We start from the raw sequence: 11,031 nt of genomic DNA, 5'->3' as shown, positions 1-11,031 counted from the left end.
GAGTCTAAGTGGTGCTGGGGTTTGCTTATGGTCACATGGCTGGTTAGTAGGTGTGGCAGGTGGTCCACCCAGGCCTTTTGATCCCCAGGCCCGCTCTCTGTCCTATACTCTGAGTCATGGCGGGGGAGGAGGTGTATAGCATTAAATTCATCTGTAAAATGGGAGTACTAATTGGGCTTTCCTTTAGATTATCATGAAGTGTAGACAGGATTATGCATCTAAATCCCAGCCTGGTGTCTGGACACCAGAAGGCCTTCAATAAATGTAGCTCATGTCACTTTTATTATTGTCACTAAGTGGCAGGAGCCCTGTCCTGGATTTCTGCCAAGAGTTTGCTCCTTCACTCATTAATTTAAGAACTATTCAGGGAGCACCCACCCCCGTGCCAGGCATGGTTGATGTACAAGGAAATCTAGTACCTACACTGATTTGATTTCAGGTTGAGCATCACTGACCCTGTCCTTGTAGAGCTTACAGTCCAATCGGACAGTCCCCAACTCCAACCACACCTCCTCGCCTGGGAGACAGGGTGGCCGGTGGGCTGGGTGAAAGCTGACCTTGCTGCCCTTTGAGCCTCGAGTTCTGAGCAGGTTTCTCCCGGAGCTGCCATCTTACCTAATGGTGTGGTGTGGGGAAAGATGATAGGCTTTGCAGCCAAACAGACCTGTGGTTGGAGTTTGGTTCTGCCACTGGCTGGCCATGGGGTTCCGGGGACGTTTTTAGCCCTGTGGTGCCTCAGTTTCCTGCATTTAACTTGGGGGTCGCAGTGCTGACCTCAGAGGGTTGCCATCAGGAAAGGACCTTGCGTGGTGCTCTGTGCATGGCAGGGGCTGGATCAACATTTGTCACCTTCTTTTTTCACCATCCCTGGAGTCACTTAAAACCCTAAACTGGGCCCATGTTTTGAAGTATACATCCTCGTCTGCACAGAGAGTGATATTTCATTTCTAATTTCACATGTCTTCAAACAGACTGCATCTTGCTTCCTTGACATACTTTACGTTATAGGACTGTCCTTGCTTTCTTGCTGAGAGCCATGTAGGTGGGCGGGTTTCGCAGCAACCTGGTAAGCTTGTCTCAAGTAGGTTCTACTCTAATGGAAAACCACCGCCGTAGGTGTACAGGCTTGAGTGGAAAATCAAGTACTTAAATCCAGCACCAATTTACATTACAGTTACTACTGGAAATAATAAAATGAGTGGTTAGAAATAGTTTCTCCTCCCATTTGCTTTCAGAAAAAGAAAATTGTCGGTCGTGTCACAAAGACCTTTAGAATCTCGTGCCCATTGAGATTGCTGGGTGACCGTGCAAAGTGAACACAGTGGCAGCCTCTCGTCCACCCTGCCGCTGGTCGTTCTGTGCATTTTAGAGAGACTGGGGCACTGGCTGGGTGTCATCCGTACATCTGGCGGTTGCATGAGGGTGCTGGCGCAGGTTACCCTGTGGGAGAGTGAGCCATCCCAGAGGATATTAAAAGGATCCCATTTGCCCTCCCGCCTTCAGCTGGGTCAATGAGGCAGCCCCATTGTTAGGGTACATTTTAAACCAGCGCTGGTTTCCCAGCTCTGCAGATGCTCAGGGGCTGGTGGGCTTTGGGGCTGCCCTTGAAAGTGGTCTATGATTCTGAGTGGGCTTTTTTCTGGAGCCTTTGGAGCCTTTGTTCTGGAGTTAGATGGGATGTTAACGAGGACCTGGGTTGTGCATTTTTCATATTTGTCGCCTCAACAAACACAGTGCCCTGCACACCGTGGGTGCTTGATAAACGTGTGCTCACCGGTGTGGGCTACTAATAGGAGAGTGCACTGTGTGTTTGGGGGTTAATTGTCCAGCTTTCTTGCCTAGCATAAGGCAAGTACTGCACCAGCTTTTCAGTGCTTGCTGCAAAATTGTTGGCTTCCTAGCAGCCCGAAGACATAATAGATGATGATACTGGGTTTTTATTAGGGAGAAGTTAATTGCAAATCATCCACTCAGGAGTGTTAGGCTGAAAGAGGTAGTCCCGACTCCGTATTTTACATACAGTTTCAGAGATGCAGTGACTTGTCCAGGGTTACCAACCAGGTGAATGTCAGGTCCGGATGGGGACCACACTTGGGAATCTCAGCTCAGGGGCCACACCCCGTGGCACGCTGCCTTGTTGGAGACAGATGATCGCTGTGAGGGGGGCAAGCTTTTCCCAGGGTACACCCACAGCTGTCCCAGGCTCTCCAGGGCTCCCCACCCTGGTTATTGAGGCACCTGAATGATCCCAGTCAGCTCTGCTTTTTAACATCTTGTTTCTACTCTAAAACTTGGCTGTTATTCCTGCACCTGTGTGCCTGCCTGTAGCTGCCACCTGCCTCTTCTCACTCATTACTTCAGGTTAGTTGCAGACAGGAAAATCAGACATCTGTGCTAGAACTATATATACACCGAAAGCAGGTAGCCTGGAATGAAGGTCTGAGGGCCTCTCCTATAATAATACAAAGAATACATATCATTTATTGTGGCTTGGTGTGTGCTAGATGCTGGGTTAAGCATCTTCTGTATATTATCTCATTTCCTCTTCACATCCATGCTGGGAGGAGATAGTTTTATTCCCATTTTACAGATGAGGAAGTAGAGTCACGGAATGGTGAAGTTAGTTACCTGAGATCATAAAGCTGGCACAGACTTGAGTCGGATTGAAATGCAAGTCTGCCTGAGACCTTTGGCAGTCTGACTCCTGTAAGGCTTTGTTATGACTGCTCAGAGAATGTTTTTGCTACATCCCAACTTTCTACCAAGTTGCAAATCATTTGGTTCCCTAGGCCAGATGCACAGGAGGAGCTGGCTGCATATTTGTGGAGATTTGGTCTCAGAGAAAATGCCTGTTTCTTAAAGATATATTTTATGTAATGAAATAATAGTTTAGAATGTGTTTTCTAGACTGTAAATCATGTGAAGTGGTCATTACTCACAAATAAACTGTTGATGATGAACTTAATGTCGAGTCAAGTACGCTTTAAAAATAACTTTAAAAAACTGCCTTTGTTTTGTATGACACACATTTTGAGTGAGCCAGGAAGATCCTGCAGGTCACAGTTTGAGAATCCCTGTTTTAGACAAAGCATGCAGAAGGTGTCTTAGTCATCAGGAAAGATGAAATCTGGCAAGGAAACCATGAGCACAGGATGCAGGAAGGGCTTGCTCAAGGAGAGCAGCAAGGAGGAAATTATAGTGACTCTAAAAATAGGCAGGGAGGAAGGTTCTTCATCAGGGACTGGGGAAAATGTGGTCAGTCATCTGATAACTAAAACATAACAGCTGTGGTTCTTTTAAATACACATTTTGCCAGAAAATAACCTGATGTGTGACATTTGGGTAGTTTTGTCTTGATTTGGGAACAGCTGCCATCTGGGTTTCCAGCATTATTTTGGCATATCTGCTTTTGGTGTTAGCCAAAGCATTCTTCAAGGCCACAGCCTTGATTCAGTTGATTCACTGGGTTTTTGGATGAATTGCTTTGACCTGAATTGCTCACTTTACTCAGATAAAGACACTTTTTGGAACTCTTAAATGTATAATTATACCAGCTTAATTTAGTAACACCTATTGTTTGTAACCTGTAGAAGAGTGTATCAGTTAACTTTTTTTTTTTTTTGAGTTAAGAGATTCTTTTAAATTTAATCATTTTGGTTGATAATAAAGCTTATTTACACTTGTTCTTCCCTTAATAGGAACAGAAAATAAGCACCCACTATCAGTCCTACATTATCCAGTAACATCTTAAAGATTAACCAAATCTCCCTACATTTTTTTCTTTTCTTTTTTTTAATAAGTTTTTTTTAACGTCTTTATTAGAGTATAATTGCTTTACAGTAGTGTGTTAGTTTCTGCTGTATAACAAAGTGAATCAGCTATACATATACGTATATCCCCATAGCCCCTTCCTCTTGCATCTCCCTCCCTCCTTCCCTATCCCTCCCCTCTAGGTGGTCACAAAGCACCGAGCTGATCTCCCTGTGCTATGTGGCTGCTTCCTACTAGCTATCTGTTTTACATTTGGTAGTGTATATATGTCCATGCCACTCTCTCACTTTGTCTCCCAGCGTACCCTCCCCCTCCCCATGTCCTCAAGTCCATTCTCTACGTCTGTGTCTTTATTCCTGTCCTGCCCCTAGGTCCAATAGAACCTTTTTTTTTTTTTTTTTTTTTTTGTAGATTCCATATATATGTGTTAGCACATGGTATTTGTGTTTCTCTTTCTGACTTAACTTCACTCTGTATGACAGACTCTAGGTCCATCCACCTCACTACAAATAACTCAGTTTCATTTCTTTTTATGGCTGAGTAATATTCCATTGTATATATGTGCCACATCTTCTTTACCCATTAATCTGTCGATGGACACTTAGGTTGCTTCCATGTCCTGCCTATTGTAAATAGGGCTGCAATGAACGTTGTGGTACATGACTCTTTTTGAATTATGGTTTTCTCAGGGTATATACCCAGTTGTGGGATTGCTGGGTCGTATGGTAGTTCTATTTTTAGTTTTTTAAGGAACCTACATACTATTCTCCATAGTGGCTGTATCAATTTACATTCCCACCAACAGTGCAAGGGGGTTCCCTTTTCTCCACACCCTCTCCATCATTTGTTGTTTGTAGATTTTTTGATGATGGCCATTCTGACTGGTGTGAGGTGATAGCTCATTGTAGTTTTGATTTGCATTTCTCTAATGATTAGTGATGCTGAGCATCCTTTCATGTGTTAGTTGGTAACCTGTATATATCTTCTTTGGAGAAATGTCTATTTAGGTCTTCTGCGCATTTTTGGATTGGGTTGTTTGTTTTTTTGATATTGAGCTGCATGAGCTGCTTGTATATTTTAGAGATTAATCCTTTGTCAGTTGCTTCATTTGCAACTATTTTCTCCCATTCTGAGGGTTGTCTTTTGGTCTTGTTTATGGTTTCCTTTGCTGTGCAAAAGCTTTTAAGTTTCATTAGGTCCCATTTGTTTCTTTTCATTTTTATTTCCATTTCTCTAGGAGGAGAGTCAAAAAGGATCTTGCTGTGATTTATGTCATAGAGTGTTCTGCCTATGCTTTCCTCTAAGAGTTTTATAGTGTCTGGCCTTACACTTAGGTCTTTAATCCATTTTGAGTTTATTTTTTGTGTATGGTGTTAGGGAGTGTTCTAATTTCATTCTTTTACATGTAACTGTCTGGTTTTCCCAGCACAACTTATTGAAGAGGTTGTCTTTTCTCCGTTGTATATTCTCACCTCCTTTATCAAAGATGAGGTGATCATACGTGCGTGGGCTTATCTCTGGGCTTTCTATCCTGTTCCATTGATCTATATTTCTGTTTTTGTGCCAGTACCATACTGTCTTGATTACTGTAGCTTTGTAGTATAGTCTGAAGTCTAGGAGCCTGATTCCTCCAGCTCTGTTTTTCTTTCTCAAGATTGCTTTGGCTATTCGAGGTCTTTTGTGTTTCCACACAAATTGTGAAATTTTTGTTCTAGTTCTGTGAAAAATGCCATTGGTAGTTTGATAGGGATTGCACTGAATTGGTAGATTGCTTTGGGTAGTAGAATCATTTTCACAATGTTGATTCTTCCAATCCAAGAAGATGGTATATCTCTCCATCTGTTTGTATCAACTTTAATTTCTTTCATCAGTGTCTTATAGTTTTCTGCATGTAGGTCTTTTGTCTCCTTAGGTAGGTTTATTCCTAGGTATTTTATTCTTTTTGTTGCAATGGTAAATGGGAGTGTTTCCTTAATTTCTCTTTCAGATTTTTTGTTGTTGTGTATAGGAATGTCAGAGATTTCTGTGCATTAATTTTGTATCCTGCTACTTTACCAAATTCATTAATTAGCTCTAGTAGTTTTCTGGTAGCATCTTTAGGATTCTCTATGTATAGTATCATGTCATCTGCAAACAGTGACACCTTTACTTCTTCTTTTCTGATTTGGATTCCTTTTATTTCTTTTTCTTCTCTGATTGCTGTGGCTAAAACTTCCTAAACTATGTTGAATAACAGTGGTGAGAGTGGACAGCCTTGTCTTGTTCCTGATCTTAGAGGAAATGGTTTCAGTTTTTCACCATTGAGAACGATGTTGGCTGTGGGTTTGTCATATATGGCCTTTATTATGTTGAGGTAAGTTCCCTCTATGTCTACTTTCTGGAGAGTTTTTTTTTTTTTTTTTTTCTTTTAAATATTAAGTTTCCTAGTTCATACTCTTATTTATTTATTTATTTATTTATTTATGGCTGTGTTGGATCTTCGTTTCTGTGCGAGGGCTTTCTCTAGTTGCGGTGTGCGGGCCTCTCACTGCCGAGACCTCTCCCATTGCGGAGCACAGGCTCCACACGTGCATAGTCGCTCCGCGGTATGTGGGATCCTCCCAGACCAGGGCTCGAACCCATGCTGGAGAGTTTTTTTTTAATCATAATTGGGTGTTGAATTTTATCGAAAGTTTTCTCTGCATCTATTGAGATGATCATATGGTTTTTCTCCTTCAATGTGTTAATATGGTTTATCACATTGATTGATTTGCATATATTGAAGAATCCTTGCATTCCTGGGATAAACCCCACTTGATCATGGTGTATGATCCTATTAATGTGCTGTTGGATTCTGTTTGCTAGTATTTTGTTGAGGATTTTTGCATCTATGTTCATCAGTGATATTGGCCTGTAGTTTTCCTTCTTTGTGACATCTTTGTCTGGTTTTGGTATCAAGGTGATGGTGGCCTCATAGAATGAGTTTGGGAGTATTCCTCCCTCTGCTATATTTTGGAAGAGTTTGAGAAGGATAGGTTTAGCTTTTCTCTAAATGTTTGATAGAATTCACCTGTGAAGCCATCTGGTCCTGGGCTTTTGTTTGTTGGAAGATTTTTAATCACAGTTTCAATTTCAGTGCTTGTGATTGGTCTGTTTATATTTTCTATTTCTTCCTGGTCCAGTCTGGGAAGGTTGTGCTTTTCTAAGAATGTGTCCATTTCTTCCAGGTTGTCCATTTTATTGGTATAGAGTTGCTTGTAGTAATCTCTCATGATCCTTTGTATTTCTTCAGTGCCAGCTGTTACTTCTCCTGTTTCCTTTCTAATTCTGTTGATTTGAGTCCTCTCCCTTTTTTTCTTGATGAGTCTGGCTAATGGCTTATCAATTTTGTTTATGTTCTCAAAGAACTGGCTTTTAGTTTTATTGATCTTTGCTATTGTTTCCTTCGTTTCTTTTTCATTTATTTCTGATCTGATCTGTATGATTTCTTCCTTCTGCTTACTTTGGGGTTTTTTGTTCTTCTTTCTCTAATTGCTTTAGGTGTAAGTTTAGGTTGTTTTTTAGTGATCTTTCTTGTTTCTTGAGGTAGGATTGTACTGCTATAAACTTCCCTCTTAGAACTGCTTTTGCTGCATCCCATAGGTTTTGGGTCATCACGTTTTCATTGTCATTTGTTTTTAGGTATTTTTTAATTTACTCTTTGATTTCTTCAGTGGTCTCTTGGTTATGTAGTAGCATATTGTTTAGCCTCCATGTGTTTGTATTTTCTACATTTTTCCTGTAATTGATATCTAGTCTCATAGTGTTGTGGTTGGAAAAGATACTTGATACAATTTCAATTTTCTTAAATTTACCAAGGCTTGATTTGTGACCCAAGATCTATCTATCTATCCAAGGTCTATCCTCGAGAATGTTCCATGAGCACTTGAGAAGAAAGTGTATTCTGTTTTTTTTGGATGGAATGTCCTATAAATATCAGTGAAGTCCATCTTGTTTAATGTATCATTTAAAACTTGTGTTTCCTTATTTATTTTCATTTTGGATGATCTGTCTATTGGTGAAAGTGGAGTGTTAAAGTCCCCTACTATGATTGTGTTACTGTCGATTTCCCCTTTTATGGTTGTTAGCGTTTGCCTCATGTATTGAGGTGCTCCTATGTTGGGTGCATAAATATTTACAACTGTTATATCTTCTTCTTAGAATGATCCCTTGATCATTATGTGGTGTCCTTCTTTTGTCTCTTGTAATGGTCTTTATTTTAAAGTCTATTTTGTCTGATATGAGAATTGCTACTCCAGCTTTCTTTTGATTTCCATTTGCATGGAATATCTTTTTCCATCCCCTTGCTTTCAGTCTGTATGTGTCCCTAGGTCTGAAGTGGGTCTCTAGTAGATAGCATATATATGGGTCTTGTTTTTGTATCCATTCAGCCAGTCTATGTCTTTTGGTTGGAGCATTTAATCCATTTATATTTAAGGTAGTTATCGATATGTATTTCCTATTACCATTTTCTGAATTGTTTTGTGTTTGTTATTGTAGGTCTTTTCCTTCTTTTGTGTTTCCTGCCTAGAGAAGTTCCTTTAGCATTTGTTGTAAACCTGGTTTGGTGGTGCTGAATTCTCTTAGCTTTTTCTTGTCTGTAAAGGTTTTAATTTCTCCATCAAATCTGCATGAGATCCTTGCTGGGTAGAGTAATCTTGGTTATAGATTTTTCCCTTTCATCACTTTAAATGTGTCCTGACACTCCCTTCTGGCTTGTAGAGTTTCTGTTGAAAGATCAGCTGTTAACCTTATGGGGATTCCCTTGTATGTTATTTGTTGTTGTTCCCTTGCTGCTTTTAATATGTTTTCTTTGTATTTAATTTTTGATAGTTTGATTAATATGTGTCTTGGCATGTTTCTCCTTGGATTTATCCTGTCTGGGACTCTGCACTTCCTGGACTTTATTGACTATTTCCTTTCCCATATTAGGGATTAGGGAAGTTTTCAACTATAAGCTCTTCAAATATTTTCTCAGTCCCTTTTTTTTTCCCCTTCTTCTCCTGGGACCCCCTATAATTCGAATGTTGGTGTGTTTAGTGTTGTCCCAGAGGTCTCTGAGACTGTCCTCAATTCTTTTCATTCTTTTTTCTTTATTCTGCTCTGCAGTAGTTATTTCCACTGTTTTATCTTCCAGGTCACTTATCCGTTCTTCTGCCTCAGTTATTCTGCTATTGATTCCTCCTAGAGAATTTTTAATTTCATTTATTGTGTTGTTCGTCATTGTTTGTTTGCTCTTTAGTTCTTCTAGGTCCTTGTTAAACGTTTCTGGTATTTTCTCCATTCTATTTCAAGATTTTGGATCATCTTTACTATCATTACTCTGAATTCTTTTTCAGGTAGACTGCCTATTTCCTCTTCATTTGTTTGGTCTGGTGGGTTTTTACCTTGCTCCTTCATCTGCTGTGTGTTTCTCTGTCTTCTCATTTTGCTTAACTTACTAAGTTTCGGGTCTCCTTTTCTCAGGCTGCAGGTTTGTAGTTCCCATTGTTGTCGGTGTCTGCTCCCAGTGGCTAAGGTTGGTTCAGTGGGTTGTGTAGGCTTCCTGGTGGAGGGGACTGGTGCCTGTGTTCTGGTGGATGAGGCTGGATATTGTCTTTTCGGTGGGCAGGACTGCATCCAGTGGTGTGATCTGGGGTGTCTGTGACCTCATTATGATTTTAGGCAGTCTCTCTGCTAATGGGTGGGGTTGTGTTCCTGTCTTGCTAGTTGTTTGACATGGGGTGTCCAGCACTGTAGCTTGCTGGTCATTGAGTGGAGCTGGGTCTTATCGTTGAGATGGAGATCTCTGGGAGAGGTTTTGCCGTTTGATATTATGTGGAGCCGGGAGGTCTCTGGTCGACCAATATCCTGAACTCGGCTCTCCCACGTCAGAGGCAGAGGCCTGACACCTGGCTGGGGCACCAAGACCCTGTCAGCCACACGGCTCAGAAGAAAAGGCAGAAAAAAAAAAGAAATAAGGGAAGGAAGGAAGGAAGAGAAAATAAAGTTATTAAAATAAAAAAATAATTAAAAATAAAAAAATTAGAAATAAAAAAAGAAAGATGACAGCAACCAAACCAAAAAACAAATCCACCAATGATAACAAGTGCTAAAAATTATATTCAAAAAAAAAAAAAAGGACAGATAGAACCCTCGGACAAATGGTTATAGCAAAGCTATACAGACAAAATCACACAAAGAAGAGAAGCATAAGAGAAGCATACACATACACACTCACAAAAAGAGAAAAGGAAGAAAAAATATATATCTATATATAAAAAAAAGGAAGAGAGCAACCAAATCAGTAGACAAATCTACCAATGATAATAAACTCTAAATACTAAACTAAGGTAAACATAAAACCAGAAACAAATTAGGTGCAGAAAGTAAACCCCAAGTCTACAGTTGCTCCCAAAGTCCACCACCTCAATTTTGGAATGATTCATTGTCTATTCAGGCATTCCACAGATGCAGGGTACATCAAGTTGATTGTGGAGATTTAATCGCTGCTCCTGAGGCTGCTGGGAGAGATTTCCCTTTCTCTTCTTTGTTCGCACAGCTCCTGGGGTTCAGCTTTGGATTTGGCTTCGCCTCTGCGTGTAGGTCGCCTGAGGGCGTCTGTTCTTCGTTCAGACAGGACGGGGTTAAAGGAGCGGCTGATTCGGGGGCTCTGGCTCACTCAGGCTGGGGGGAGGGAGGGGTACGGATGCGGGGCGAGCCTGCAGCGGCAGAGGCCGGCGTGACGTTGCAGCAGCCTGAGGCGCGCCTTGCGTTCTCCCGGGGAAGTTGTCCCTGGATCCCGGGACCCTGGCAGTGGCGGGCTGCACAGGCTCCCGGAAGGAGAGGTGTGGATAGTGACCTCTGCTTGCACACAGGCTTCTTGGTGGCGGCAGCAGCAGCCTTAGCATCTCATGCCCGTCTCTGGGGTCTGTGCTGATAGCCGCGGCTCGCGCCCGTCTCTGGAGCTCGTTTAGGCGGTGCTCTGAATCCCCTCTCCTCACACACCCTGAAACAATGGCCTCTTGCCTCTTTGGCAGCTCCAGAATTTTTCCCGGACTCCCTCCCAGCTAGCTGTGGTGCACTAGCCCCCTTCCGGCTGTGTTCATGCAGCCAACCCCAGTCCTCTCCCTGGGATCTGACTTCAGTTAACATTTATCACATGACAAAACAAGACTCGGTGACTTAAAACAGAAACCGTTTATTATTTCTCATATGTCTGTGGAGATTGGCTGGGGGTCAGTAGGGTATTGGCTGTTCCAG

This window comes from Hyperoodon ampullatus (genome assembly GCF_949752795.1).
Source record: "Hyperoodon ampullatus genome assembly, chromosome: 1".
In the NCBI taxonomy this organism is placed as follows: Eukaryota; Metazoa; Chordata; class Mammalia; order Artiodactyla; family Ziphiidae; genus Hyperoodon; species Hyperoodon ampullatus.
The sequence above is the reverse complement of the archived record's forward strand: the minus strand, read 5'-3'. Positions refer to the sequence as shown.